General features: G+C 41.4%; 1 protein-coding gene across 1 annotated transcript in view; it reads left to right on the plus strand.

Moving 5' to 3' along the window:
- Nucleotides 1–12,346, plus strand: part of GPR176 (G protein-coupled receptor 176) — a 128,063-nt gene that overhangs the window by 27,804 nt on the left and 87,913 nt on the right.

Here is a 12,346-nt window from a genome sequence, read left to right on the forward strand (position 1 = left end):
CCACATTTAGTCTGGGGCCCTGAAGGAGATCTAGTCAAGGCCATCCGTGGTTCCGTGGACCTTAGTGCCAGTTCTTACCATTAACAAACCCAGAGCCATTAAGTGGGTGGTGAGCAGATTTAAGTTTCTGGTTTTTCATGAACAAAAGGGTCAGGGCCAGTAGAGTTTCTTTTGTCTGGGTTATATTGAATACTTGTGCATGTGTGGTATTCGTAGCTAGAATAATGAGTAAATGTTTGCTAAGCAAATTGACTAGTGGCTGGCACATAGTAAATGCTATAAATACCTTTGAAAATAAGATAAAAAGTATAAATTGCAGTCAAAATCAGGGTATATGTTTCTATACTGGTCCGCTCCAAGAGTTCTATGCTTAGCATTTCTACAGGCTGCCAGTGGGTTGGGCCTAAGGCTCATCTCCTCAGCCTTCCATTCACCCCTGTTGTCAGATTTTTGTCTTTGTTTATTCAACTCTCATTAACTGTAACTTTCTGCAAATGGGGACTGTCATCAGAGGGGAGCCCCTTCAGTTTTCATGTGATTTCTCCCATATAGACCGGCAAGAGCCTGGATCACAGACTGGTGTGAATTGGTACTTTTACAAAATAAGTTGACAAATACTGCTTTATTTTCTAGCTTGGAGCCTTCAAAAACTCAGCTTAATTCTTTTTTGCCTTTATGTCCACAGAAAAGAGACTTTGTAAGTCTTAAGGGCCGTGGTGGGCTGGTAAGTATTTAACAACTGGCTTTGTCTGGAGAAAGCCCTGATTTGTTGTGTTTGCCAGTTTTCATGGCATAGATACTCCCACCGTGGCCAAGCTACCAATGACGTGGATAGTTGGGAAGGGATGTTTACATTTGGCTCTCCCAAGCTGGGGTCAGGCTCCTGCATGCCACTGTAAATAGAGGATTGAGGGGATGTGCCTTAGGCCTAGCCCATGGAAGGTTTATGCAGATGCCGAGAGTAGCTTTTTCTAGTATCATTTGTTTACTATGGACATTTGTTTACTATGTCCATTGCCATGGACAGGCACTGCTTTAGGTATTGGGGATGTAGGAGTGAATCATATGAAGTCTCTGCCCTCAGGGAGCTTATATACCACTGAAAGCTATTCAGAAGTTTCCAATTTCAACCTCTTGGGACCCTAGCATTCCCCCATTTGGGGACAATGAGGAAAATAGCGTGGGCTCATTGTAGCTTTCCTGGGTGTGAAGCAGGGATTGTGGAGGAGGCAGAATTGCTCTCTGGATTGTCTCCATCTTGGAGGTGCAGAGGCCCTAAACCTTGCAATGCCAGGAATGTTGGCAGTGTGCCATGAGGGGTAGACATTAAAGAGCAGAGAAGGTAAGGGTCTTACTTGGAGTTCCAGTTCCCTAACTAATCCAGAGGATTAGTCATCAATAGGTGACTATTGATTATAAGCCATTAGTTGCCTCATTAATAGTTAATGATCTGGAAGCTTACTGAGTGGACAAGATTCTGGCAACCGAAAGCATGTCAAAGCATTGCAAAGGTCTACATCCTCAAGAAGGGTAGGAAAGGGGTTGGAGAAGCTACCGATGGCAGAGCTCAGAGACACGGATGGCAGACATGCTTTTTTGAAGGATTTAGGATTCTTGGTGAAGAACCTCAAATCTTTGCTATCGAGAATCACTGAGCCAGGTGGTGTGATTTGAGAGGGTGAGACTTTCCATTAGGAAGGTAGGTCCTCAAGAAACTCAAAACCTTTAGACAAGCAAAGGTAGGAAGAAAGGAGACAATTTATTCTTGAAAATGATTGTTTGGTGCTGCGTAATTCCTGCTCAGGGTTGCAGGGCTCTCTAGAACCTCTGCCTGTGCTGTTTTTCACCCATTGAGTGAATGGTTTATTCTCACACAGCATCTAATGCTGCTGCTGCCTTACCCAGTATCACCATTCTGGGAGAGGGAGATTGTGGACCGTTTACTTCTCTATGTTTGTCTGGAATATGCATTGCTCCATTCATGCCGAGTCACCTCGATCTTCCTTGGAAGCAAATGCCTACCCATTTCTCATCCTGGTTTGGAATTTAATTCTTGACCGTGCAAGTTTTAGTCACATGAAGAAAACCCAGGCTTCTTTCTAGTACGAGGACCCCTCCCAGCTGCTTTGGAATAACCAGGGTGTTTCCAAGTGTGGGTTTTGGATTACCTATATCACCTTCTGGTGGTTTTTAAAATACTCATTCCTGTAAGTGCACCAACCTATTGAACTAAAGTCTCTGGAGTGGGATATAGGATTTTGCATTTTGACAAGTTTCTCAGGTGATTTATAGGCGCACTAAAGTTTGAGAACCCCTGATTTAGGCTCATAGACTGTTAGGAAATAATTTCTGAGTTCCCCTGGGAACCAACCTGTGTCCCATTGGAACAAATGCAGCCTGCTTGACCCTGCAGGTCAGCCTGGGAAAGGTCTGGAGCCTTCTTTTTCCTTTTAAGTTAGGATACCCACACAATCTGGTAAGCCAGTGAGGACAAAGCCTCTTCCCAAGAGTCACTGTTATGTGACATGCTGCTATCAGACACAGGTCAATTAGCTTATTACAGCTGAAGTTAAATGTAATGGATTATTTTGTTTTCAGCAGCTGAAGTTTAATTCTATGATTATGATTATGTTATGAAACCCAGACATTTGCATGGTAGTTGACAAAGAAGGAGGTCAGTATGAATAAACACTTTTTATGCCCTTGACTCCTGCTTTGTCAGTCTAGTATTTACATGCCATATGTGGGTTCTCTCAACTGGTCACGTTGTTTTTTAAAGTTTTTACTTAAATTTCAGTTAGTTAACATACAGTGTAATATTAGTTTCTTTTCTTTTTCTTTTTTTTTTTTTTTTGGTGTAATATTAGTTTCAAGTGTACAATACAGTGATTCAGCAGTTCCATACAACACCTGGTGCTCATCACACGTGCCCACTTTAAACCCCATCACCTATTTAACCCATACCTCCAGCCCCTCCCGTCTGGTAAACATCAGTTTGTTCTCTACAGTTAAGAGTCTGTTTAAAAAAAAAATTTTTTTAACGTTTATTTATTTTTGAGAGAGAGACAGAGCACACAAGCAGGGGAGGGACAGAGAGAGAGGGAGACACAGAATCTGAAGCAGGCTCCAGGCTCTGAGCTGTCGGCACAGAGCCTGACGTGGGGCTTGAACTCACGAACCATGAGATCATGACCTGAGCTGAAGTTGGACGCATAACTGACTGAGTCACCCAGGCACCCCAAGAGTCTGTTTTTGATTTGCCTCTTTCTCTCTCTCTTTTTTCCCCTTTGTTAATTTGTTTTGTTTCTTAAATTCCACATATGAGTGAAATCATATGATATTTGTCTTGCTCTGACTGACTTATTTCACTTAGCATCATACTCTGTAGTTCTGTCCATGCCATTGCTAAGGGTAAGATTTCATTTTTCATGGCTGAGTAATATTCCAGTGTGTGTGTATATGTGTGTGTGTGTGTGTGTGTGTGTGTGTGTATAAAACCATATTTTCTTTTTTTATTTTATTTTTTTTAATGTTTACTTATTTTTGAGAGAGAGAGAGAGAGAGAGAGAGAAAATGTGAGTGGGGGAGGGGCAGAGAAAGGAAGACACAGAGTCTGAAGCAGGCTCCAGGTTCTGAGCTGTCAGCACAGAGCCTGACATGGGGCTTGAACTCACAAACCATGAGATCATGCTCTGGGCCAAAGTCAGCCGCCCAACCAACTGAACCACCCAGGCGCCCTATATATAACCACATTAAAAAAAAAATTTTTTTTTATGTTTATTTATTTTTGAGACTGAGAGAGACAGAGTGCAAGTGGGGGAGGGGCAGAGTGAGAGGGAGACACAGAATCTGAGACAGGTTCCAGGCTCTGAGCTGTCAGCACAGAGCCCGACGCGGGGCTTGAACCCACGGACCGCGAGATCATGACCTGAGCCGAAGTCGGACGCTTAACCGACTGAGCCACCCAGGCGCCCCTATATAACCACATTTTTAAAAATCCATTCTTCATGGACACTGTCTCCATATCTTGGCTATTGTAGATAATGCTACTATAAACATAAGGGTGCATGTATCCATTTGAATTAGTATTTTTGTATTCTTTGGGTAATTACTTAGTAGTTCAATTGCTGGATTATAGGGTAGTTCTATTTTTTTTTTTTTTTTTTTGAGACAGAGAGAGAGACAGAGCATGAACGGGGGAGGGTAGAAGAGAGGGAGACACAGAATCCGAAACAGGCTCCAGGCTCCGAGCTGTCAGCACAGAGCCCGACGCGGGGCTCGAACTCATGGACCGTGATTTCATGACCTGAGCCGAAGTCGGCCGCTCAACCGACTGAGCCATCTAGGCGCCCCTAGGGTAGTTCTGTTTTTAACTTTTTGAGAAACCTCCCTACTGTTTTCCAGAGTGGCTGGACCAGTTTGTCTTCCCACTAACAGTGCAAGAATTTGTGTTCCCACCAACAGTTCCCACGTCCTCGCCAAACCCTGTTGTTTCTTGTGTTGATTTTAACCATTCTGATAGGTGTGAGGTGATATCTCCTTGTAGTTTTGATTTGCATTTCTCTGATGATAACTGATGTTGAGCATGTTTTCATGTGTCTGTTGGCCATCTGTATGTGTTCTTTAGAAAAATGTCTCTTCACGTTTTCTGCCCATTTTTTAATTGGATTATTTATTTTTTGGGTATTGAGATTGGTTTTTATAGATTTTGGATACTGACCTTTTATCTGATATGTCATTTTCAAATATCTTCTCCCATTCCATAGGTTGCCTTTTATTAAGTTTTGTTGATTGTTTCCTTTGCTGTGCGGAAGGTTTTATTTTGATGTATCCCAATAGTTTATTTTGCTTTTGTTTCTCTTGCCTCAGGAGACATATCTAGAATGAAGTTGCTATAGCTGATGTTAAAGAAATCACTACCTGTGTTTTCTTCTAGGATTTTTATGACTTCAGGTATCACATTTAGGTCTTTAATCCATTTTGAATTTATTTTTGTGTATGGTGTAAGAAAGTGGTCCAGTTTCATTCTTTTGCGTGTAACTGTCCAGTTCTCCCAGTACTATGTATTGAAGACATTCTCTTTTCCCCACTGGATATTCTTTCTTGCTTTGTCAAAAATTAACTGACCATATAATTGTGGGTTCAATTTTGTGTTTTCTATTCTGTGCCATTGATCTGTGTTTTTGTGCCAGTACCATTTTGTCTTGGTCACTGTAGCTTTACAGTATAACTCGAAGTCTGGAATTGTTATGCCTCCGGCTTTGCTTTGGTTTTTCAAGGTTGCTTTGGCTATTTGGGGCCTTTTGTGGTTCCATACAAATTTTTGGATTGTTCATTCTAGCTCTGTGAAAAATGCTATGGGTAGTTTGATAAGGATTGCATTAAATGTATAGACAGCTTTGGACACTGTAGACATTTTAACAATATTTGTTCTTCCAGTCCATGAGCAGAGAGTGTGTTTCCATTTCTTTTTGTCATTTTCAATTTCTTTTCTTTTTTTAAGTTTTAAAAAAAATTTATTTATTTTTGACAGACAGTGAGACAGAGTGTGAGTGGGGGAGGGGCAGAGAGAGAAGGAGACACAGAATCTGAAGCAGGCTCGAGGCTCTGAGCAAGTGTTCAGCAGAGAGCGTGATGTGCGGCTTGAACCCACAAACCGCGAGATCATGACTTGAGCCAAAGTTGGACGCGCAACTGACTGAGCCACCCGGGTGCCCCGATTTTGTTTTCTTTTTTAAAATGTTTATTTACTTTGAGAGAGAGAGGGAGAGAGAGAGCGAGCGAGCAGGGGACGAGCAGAGAGAGGAGAGAGAGAATCCTAAGCAGGGGAGGAGCTGTCACTGCAGAGCCCGATGCGGGGCGCCATCTCACAAACCATAAGATCATGACCTGAGCTGAAATCAAGAGTCAGAAGTTCAACCAACTGAGCCCCTCGGGCGCCCCATCTTCAGTTTCTTTCATTAGTATTTTATAGTTTTGAGAGTAGAGTACAGGTCTTTTACTTCCTTGATTAGGTTTATTCTTAGGTATCTTATTGTGTTTGGTGCAGTTGTAAATGGGATTGGTTCCATAATTGCTCTTTCTGATGCTAATTATTGGTATATAGAAATGCAACAGATTTCTGTATGTTGATTTTGTATCCTGCAGCTCTACTGAATTCGTTTATCAGTTCTAGCAGTTTTTTGGTGGCATCTTTAGGTCTCTACAAAGTATGGTGTCGTCTGCAAATAGTGAATGTTTTACTTACTCCTTGCTGATTTGGCTGCCTTTTATTTCTTTTTGTTGTCTGATTGCTGTTGCTAGGACTTCCGGTACTATGTTATTTAAATAACAGTGGTGAGAGTCGACATCCCTGTCTTATTCCTGACCATAGAAGAAATGCTCTCGGTTTTTCCCCATTTAGGATAAGGTTAGCTGTGAGTTTTCCATATGTTGCCTTTATTACGTTGAGGTATGTTCCCTCTACACCAACTGTTTTGAGGGTTTTTATCGTGAATGGATGTTGTACTTTGTCCAGTGCTTTTTTTCCATCTATTGAAATGATGATATGGTTCTTATCCTTTTTTTAAAAAATTAATGTGGGTTGCCATGTTGATTGATTTGCAAATACTGAACTACCCTGGCAACCCAGGTATAAATCCCACCTGATAGTGGTGAATGATTTTTTTTAATGTATTGTTGGATTTGGTTTGCTAATATTTGATTGAGAAGTTTTGCATCTGTGTTCGTCAGGGGTATTTAGCTGTAGCTCTCTTTTTTAGTGGTGTCTTTTTTTTTAATTTTTTTTTTTTTTTGAGAAAGAGAGAGAGAGAACATGGGAAAGGCAGAGGGAGGGAGGGAAGGAGGGAGAGAGAGAGAGAGAGAGAGAGAGCGAGAGCGAGAGAGCGATCTGAAGCAGGCTCTGTGCCCACAGCAGAGAACCCGATGCGGTGCTCGAACTCATGAATTGCAAGATCAGACCTGAGCCAAAGTTAGATGCTTAACTGACTGAGCCACCCAGGTGCCCCTAGTGGTGTCTTTATCTCATTTCAGTATGAGAGTAGGTCTGGCCTCATAGAATGAATTTGGAAGTTGTCCTTTCTTTCCTGTTTGTTTTTTGGAATAGTTTGAGAAGAATAGGTATTAACTCTTCTTTAAATGTTTGATAGAATTTGCCTATGAAGCCATCTGGTCCTGGACTTTTGTTTGTTGGGATTTTTTTGATTATTGAGCCACTTTCTTTGCAGGTTATAGATTTGTTCAAGTTTGCAATTTCTTCCTGTTTCAGTTTTGGTAGTTTATATGTTTGTAGGAATGTATCCATTTCTTCTAGGTTGTCCAATTTATTGGCATAATATTTCATAATCTGTTATAATTGTTTGTATTTCTGTGGTGTTGGTTGTTATTTCTCCTCTCTCATTTGTGATTTTATTTATTAAAGTCCTTTCTCTTTTCTTTTTGATAAGTCTGGCTAGAAGTTAGTTTCAAAGAATCAGCTTCCGGCTTCATTGATCTGTTCTTTCTTTCTTTCTTTTTTTTCATTTCTATATCATTTATATCTGCTCTAATCTTTTTTAAAAAATTTTTTATGTTTATTTATTTTTGAGAGAGAGAGAAACAGAGTGTGAACAGGCGAGGGGCAGAGAGAGAGAGGGGGAGACACAGAATCGAAGCAGGCTCCAGGCTCTGAGCTGTCAGCACAGAGCCTCATGTGGGGCTCAAACCCATGAACTGTGAGATCATGACCTGAACCGAAGTTGGACACTTAACTGACTGAGCCACGCAGGTGCCCCAATTTCTGCTCTAATCTTTATTATTTCCTTCCTTCTGCTGGCTTTAGGCTTTGTTTGTTGTTCTTTTTCTAGCTCTTTTAGATGTAAGGTTAGGTTGTTTATTTGAGATTTTTCTTGCTTCTTGAGGTAGACCTGTATTGCTGTAAACTTCCTTTGTAGGACTGCTTTTGCTGCATCCCAAAGGTTTTGGACCATTGTGTTTTCATTTTCATTTGTTTCCATGTATTTTTAAAAATTTCTTCTTTGATTTCCTGGTTGACCCATTTGTTGTTTAGTAGCATGTTGTTTAATCTCTGTGTATTTGTGGTGTTTCCACATTTTTTCTTGTGGTTGACTTCTAGTTTCATAGTGTTGTGGTCAGAAAAGGTGCATGGTATGACTTCAGTCTTTTTGTATTTGTTGAGGCCTGTTTCATGACCTAATATGTGATCTATTCTGGAAAATGTCCTATGTGCACTTGAACAGAATGTGTATTCTGGTATTTTAGGATGGAATGTTCTGAATATATGTGTTATGTCCATCTGGTCCCGTGTGTCATTCAAAGCCATTGTTTCCTTGTTGATTTTCTGTTTAGGTGACTGTCTATTAATTTAAGTGGGGTATTAAAGTCCCCTATTATTGTTGTATTATTTTCAATGAATTTCTTTATGTTTGTTATTAATTTTTTTTATATATTTGGGTGCTCTCTTGTTGGGTGAATAAATATTTACAATTGTTATTTATATCTTGTTGGACTGTTTATTTTGTGATTATATAGTGCCCTTTTTCATTTCTTGTTACAATCTTTGTTTTAAAGTCTAGTTTGTAGGATATAAATATTGCTACTCCAGCTTCCTTTTTTAAAAAAAATATTTATTTATTTTTGAGAGAGAGAGAGAGAGAGAGAGAGAGAGAGGCAGCAGGGGAGTGACAGAGAGAGAGGGAAATAGAGAATCCCAAACAGGCTCCTTGCTGTCAGCACAGAGCCCAATGTGGGGCTTGAACCCACAAATTGTGAGATCATGACCTGAACCAAAAGCAAGAGTCAGATCCTTAACTCACTGAGCCACCCAGGTGCTCCCCGCCCCCCCCACCCCCATCCCCAGCTACTTTGACATCCATTTGTATGATAAATGTTTCTCCATCCTCTCACTTTCAATCTGTAGGTGTCTTTAGGTCTAAAATGAGTCTTCTATAGGAAGCATATAGATGGGTCTTGTTTTTTTATCCATTCTCTCACCCTATGTCTTTTGATTGGAGCATTTAGTTCACTTTACATTCAAAGTAATTATTATTTAAAAAATTTTTTTAATGTTTTATTTATTTATTTTTTCGAGACAGAGAGTGTGAGCAGGGGAGGGGCAGAGAGAGGGAGACACAGAATCTGAAACAGGCTCCAGGCTCTGAGCCATCAGCACAGAGCCCAGTGCAGGGCTTGAACTCATCAACTGTGAGATCATGACCTGAGCTGAAGTTGGCCGCTTAACCAACTGAGCCACTCAGGTGCCCCACATTCAAAGTAATTATTGATAGATATGTATTTATTGCCATTTTATTACTTATTTTCTTGTTTTTTCTGGAGATTTTCTCTGATCCTTTCTTGTCTTTGTCACTTTTGGTCTCTCCTTTCCACTCAGCGAATCCTCTTTTATGTTTCTTGCAGGGCTGGCTTAGTGATCATGAACTCTTTTAGTTTTTGTTTCTCTGGGAAACTCTTTATCGCTCCTTCTATTCTGAATGATAGCCTTGCTGGATAGAGTATTCTTGGCATCAGATTCTTACCATTCAGCAAGTTGAATATATCATGCCACTCCCTTCTGGCTTGCTAAGTTTCTGTTGAGAAATCTCCAGCTAGCCTTATAGGTTTTCCATTGTAAGTTAAAGACTTCTTTTGTCTTGCTGCTTTTAAGATTTTTTTCCTTATCACTGTATTTTACAGATTTAATTACAGTGTGCTTTGGTGTTGACCTGTGTTGTTGATTTTAATGGGAGTTCTCTGTGCCTTCCTGATCCAGATGTCTGTTTCCTTCTCCAGATTAGCGAATTTTTTTGCTATTATTTCTTGAAATAAATTTTCTGCCCCCTTTTCTCTCTCTTCTTCTTCCCGGACTCCTATAATACGAACGTTATTGTGTTTGATGGAGCCACTGAGTTCTCTAAGTCTATTCTTGTGTTGTAGGACTCTTCTTTCTCTCTTTTGTTCAACTTCATTACTTTCCATTACTTTGTCTTCTAGGTCACTAATTCATTCTCTATTTCTTCCCAACCTGCTGTTCATTGCATCAAGCCTGTTTCGAATCTCATTTAGTGAACTCGTCATCTCTGATATTTTAACACTTTTACCTCTGTGGTCTTGCTGATGTCTTCTATTGTTTCTCAAGTCCAGTGATGTCCTTATGATTGTTGCTTTAAATTCTCCGTCAACCATGTTATTTATATCTGTTTCACTTAGATCTCTGGCTGTGGCCTTATCTTTTTCTTTTATTTAGGATAAATTCCTCCATGTTTGCATTTTGTCTAAGTCTCTGCCTTCTTCTGTGTTAGAAAATCTAGTTACGTCTCCTGCCCCTGAAAGTAATGGTCTTAGGAAGAAGATGACAGGTAGTGCCCAGGGCCTGGTGCTTCAGGGAGTGTCTCTGTTGTGTGCTGCATGCACTCTGCTGTTGTGCTTGGCTGCTCTGTACTTCAGGCCAGTCATCTGTAGAGGCTCTCCTTGCCTGCAGAGGGTAGTGTTTGGTCCTTCACCTGAAAGTGACGAGTTTTAACTAGGTGTGCTCTGGCCTGCTTGTGAAATGAGATCTGACACCACCTCTCTCAGAACTGAGGCCCCGCAGAACTCTGGTCAGGAGATGTGGTGTGGGCAGGGGTTTGTGCCGGTCTCCTGGGGAGGGGCCCATCACGCTGGGACTGAGGCAAACACAACTGAGAAGGGCAGTCTCATCAAAGTGCAAGGCGGTGGGGCGTGATGTGTGCAAGATAGGCAGCTAGTGTCAGTGCTGCTTCCCACAGGTGGCCCTGTGTTTATGCTGAGGGGCAAGGGGGGGAAATGGCCCTGGCCACCTCCTTTGTTCTCAGAGAAATGTCTTCATGAACACTGTCTCTCACGGACACACTCCAAGAAGAGTTAATAATCTCCCCACTGTGTGCCCCAGGTGGTTTTCAGATTGCTGTTTCTGTGCTGTCTGTCCCTGGGTTGTTCCCTTGCCTTCTCTCCAGGAGCAGCACAGTGCCCTTTGGACTCTATTCCAGCCAAGCCTGCTGACTTTTAAAATTCCAGGCCTTAAGCCCCAGGGTTGCAAAAACTGGTTGCAAGAACTCAGAAAATTCAGCCCCTCTTGTTTTTTAAGCCAATGGCTTTAGGAAGTATTCTCCTTGTGTGTTCCTCTGTGTGCTCCTTTCTCTCTCTTGCCCTTCTCCGCAACCTTGGCTCCCTTCCCTCCACAGCATCCCGCCATCCATTTCTCCCCTAAACCACATCTCTGTACCTTCCACCTTCTTTGATGTGGCCTCTTCTCTCCCTTTAGTTGTGGAGTTTGTTCTGTCAGCCTTTAGGTTGATTTTTGGAGTATTTATTTTTTTTACTTTTGAGGGTATTTAGGATGATTTGAGACTTATCTAGTTGTATGCATGGGATGAGGTGAGCCTAAGGTCCTCCTACTCCGCTGCAATATTCCTTTCCGGTCAACTCAGTCACATTTAAAAAATCAGTCAGCCCCTATGCTTAGATGTTTCTGACTGTTTGGCCCACTGCTGAGGGAAATATAACATGGGTATCTTTAATCCAGTACAATGCTGTCTTTTTATAGATGTAAACATCAAGATGGGGGGATGAAGTGACTTCTTCGGGCATCTTGGGCTGCAGTTAGCCCCCAGGTCTTGCCACTTCTAGGTGAGTGTTTTTTTCTTCTCACAGGCTGCCTCCCGGCAGGAGGGAAGCGTTCCTCTGCTGACTTTCACAGATCTTAGCAGACAAAAATCCAATATTCCCATTTCTAAAGACATGTTGTTTAGCGTTCCCCTGTGAAATCAGGGAAATTGCAGTGAATTGTTTCTTCAGTCTGAGATTTGGAGAAGTTGTGTCTTCCTTTCTCTGTCTTGTCCTATGTCACTGGGTATTCACCTTCTAGAGGAGAGGGACAGTGCTTGGTTTAAATAACCTAGGTCAGGGGACTGCCCTCTGTGCCTGTGAGGCCAGTGTGTTATAATTATCAAGTTGTGTGATAATTATGCCACAGTTAATTAATTGGAAGACTTGTCTCTAATTTACTTTGGGAACCTCTAGGTGCTAATGGGCTGAAGCAGCTGTCTACAAGCAAGGATGGCTTTGTTTTTATATTCCTCCTTACCTGATTTGTTTTGGAGACTGTCCTGGTTTTTAAAAAGAGCACAAACACATTTCTTGTGGAATCAGCAGGAAAAACATCAACAAACAACAATGCTAGAGTGTTTGCTTGATTCCTTCAGAGGACGATGATGAGTCAGTGACTCTTTGTCTTTTTTTCAAAGGCTCTTTGTGATTGTGTTTTTTAAGGTGTGGTAAATCCTTTTAGGAGAGCAGGGTAACATAAGTCAGTCACTATGAGTACGTTTGACAG

The sequence above is a fragment of the Lynx canadensis genome, chromosome B3, assembly GCF_007474595.2.
Source record: "Lynx canadensis isolate LIC74 chromosome B3, mLynCan4.pri.v2, whole genome shotgun sequence".
NCBI lineage: Eukaryota > Metazoa > Chordata > Mammalia > Carnivora > Felidae > Lynx > Lynx canadensis.